The following is a 2,779-nucleotide window of genomic DNA, read 5'->3' as shown; positions in this document are numbered from 1 at the left end:
CCTCGTCACTGTCTGAATGTACAGCCCCCTAGGTCTTAAAGGCATATGTCTCCAATGCTGACTGTATCCCTGAACACACAGAGATCTTATGGGATTAAAGGCGTGTGCCACCACCGCCACACTCTTGCTATGGCTCTAATAGCTCTGACCCCCAGACAACTTTATTTATTAACATACAATCAAAATAATAATTCAGTACAATTAGATTACCACCACACGAGAATATGCAAACCCGATTAGCATAGTGAACAACTATGAAACTGTCCATGAAAGCGACTCAGTAAATTAAAAGAATAGAATGCCCTCTCATGCAAAAGGGTTTTCTGGAATCCTATGGGAAACTGTAATGCTAAGGGTGGTGGGGGAAATAATATCCAGCTCCTCAAGCCTTCCAAAGCAAGAAAAAGAGAGATCACAGATCAATGGTGAGAATGCTGTATGCCCAACACCTGTTCATAGTTCAAACAACTTACTGTTCAAGAAAGAAATGTATGTCCAAAAATTATAAATCTTTTTGTAGGATGGACAACCAAAAGGCAGAAGCCAACCAAAGACAGAGGTGTTCTCTGGATGACCTGAGTTTCGGGTTCAGCACTCAAGTTAGGTGGTGGCTCTTGTAACTGCAGTCTCAGAGGACCCAACGCCCTCTTCATATGCTTTAAAGGAACCATATGTATATACACACATGTATATACATAAAGCAAAATAAATTATTTTAAAACCTGGGACCAGATCCTTAAGGCTTCTGAAAGGATGAGTGTTGCCTGTGGAGATAGTGTATCCATTAGCAATCAGGACACCTGGCCTGCACTCAGGGTCCTGACAGGATATATCTCAGCTGCAGCCACTAAGAGGATCCCCTGTGGGCATTAGCTAAGTTTCCTTATAAAAGGCTGTCCTTGCATACCTGCCATCTCTTTCTCTTTCTTCACTTTCATCCCCAGAGACCAGTCTCTGCCTCTTCTCCCCCTTCCCTCAATAATCCTGCAAGGTAGGCCTGTTGTATGCTGTGACTCCTTCCTGCTCCCTCACCATTATAAAATACAACAGTGTCTGTGGTCCAAGCTTGTTTGAGCTTTAAGCAATCCTCCAGCCTCTGCCTCCCTAGTGCTAAGTATAGGCACAAGCCAAGAAAGCCCTTTAATTCCATTATTAAGTTTGTGAATTCCTGTCTTAACTTTTAAATTCTTTTAATTATCACTCTGGTAAATGAAAAGTCTTTCTTTCTTTTTTCTTTCTTTCCTTCTCCCTTTCTTCCTTCCTTCCTTCCTTCCTTCCTTTCCTTCTTTTTTTGTTTTTTTCTTTCTTTCCGTTTTTCACAATAAAGATTATTATGGAAACAGACTGGTGCGGGGACAGAGGAAAAGACAAATAGGTCTGGCTTAGTTGGCTCAGGTGAAGTAGTGAGGCTTCTTCTCATGGATACCACATTCGCTGAGGGCAGGGGAAAGTCCTCCATGGGAAGTGTGTACTTGCGGTCCTTGCTCTTGGTCAAGGAGCTGCCAGAGGCTGTGCCCTTCATTTTGCAGTGTTGTAGGGCATTGTTGGCAATATCTGAGATGAACTTCTGGGCAGCTAGCGAGATGAGCCAATGTATGCGTGGGTCTGAAGCTTCAATGACAGCAGGGTTCAGATAATAAGCAGTCACTGTATCTGGGATCCTAGGAGTGTAATCCTCCAACTGCATCAAGAAATTTGCAGAAGTGCTGAACACTATGGGCTTCCCTTCTGTGTTGGCCTTGCTTGGCAGGGCATACAGGCCCTTAGACATTGCCCTTCAAGGGGAGCCAAGCCAGCTGCTGCCACCTAGACTATCCTGCACTGGAGCCCGACATGGGGCAGGTCCCCCTGGCCCTGCAGTCCCCGCTTGGTTGGTCTTGCGCTCAGGGCATGTGCTGGTGGGCAGGGCAGTAGGAGCCCATACCTGGGGCACCCGACCTGTGACCAAGGCTGCACAGGCTGCTGCTGCCAGAGTGTTACTGCCTGAGCCGATGCAGCTCATGGTGCTGGTGGCAAAGGCGGCGAACCAGGCTTTTCTTTCATCATGATCTAGATCTAATTTTATTAAGGGATTTAATCCTTTTTTTTTTTTTTTTTTTTTTTTGGTTTTTCAAGACAGGGTTTCTCTGTGTTGCTTTGTGCCTTTCCTGGAACTTGCTTTAGAGACCAGGCTGGCCTAGATCGCCTGTAGGATTTGCAGAAGGAGGCAGAGGCAGGAGGATCACAAGTTCGAGGCCAGCCTGGGCTACACATTTCCTTTTGACATTTTTGACAAACATTCCCAAGATCATCCCCTCTGTCTAAAATCCCTTTGAGGCAGGGCGTTGAGGGCACTCGCTTTTAATACCACCAGTGGGAGGCAGAGGCAGGAGGATCTCTGAGTTTGAGGCCAGCCTGGTGAGTAGTAATGAAAGACCCTAACCCTTCAGGCTTACACCCCACCCCCAAGCCCCAGGAGAATGAGGAACTAAAGAGCTAGTTCCAGGGAAAAATTGACTCAACCATTACTCAACCACCCTCACCACAATGTATGGAGATTTCTGTTAAGAGATGCACTCAACTGTGACTGGGATAATTGCAAGTGTTGCAGGAAAGACCACTGTAACCTTTGTGTAACCTTCACTCCACTTCTGCCCTAATACCCCCCCCAATATTCCGGAAAAAATGTGCACATGGACGTGATTGTACCTACCCTGTGATTAGGCCATGACCTTCTGAAATTAGCCCCTAGACATGAACCAATCGGAACGAAATTGCATGGGAATTGTAATCTTATGGA

At 45.9% G+C, this 2,779-nt stretch overlaps 1 pseudogene; it reads right to left on the bottom strand.

The window, feature by feature from the left end:
• Positions 1-1,391: 1,391 nt before the first annotated feature.
• LOC143271712 (transcription initiation factor TFIID subunit 10 pseudogene) lies at positions 1,392-2,002 on the bottom strand (annotated as a pseudogene).
• Positions 2,003-2,779: the final 777 nt, after the last annotated feature.

Source organism: Peromyscus maniculatus, chromosome 2 (genome assembly GCF_049852395.1).
Source record: "Peromyscus maniculatus bairdii isolate BWxNUB_F1_BW_parent chromosome 2, HU_Pman_BW_mat_3.1, whole genome shotgun sequence".
Taxonomy (NCBI): domain Eukaryota; kingdom Metazoa; phylum Chordata; class Mammalia; order Rodentia; family Cricetidae; genus Peromyscus; species Peromyscus maniculatus.
This window is presented reverse-complemented; position numbering and strand designations above follow the sequence as displayed.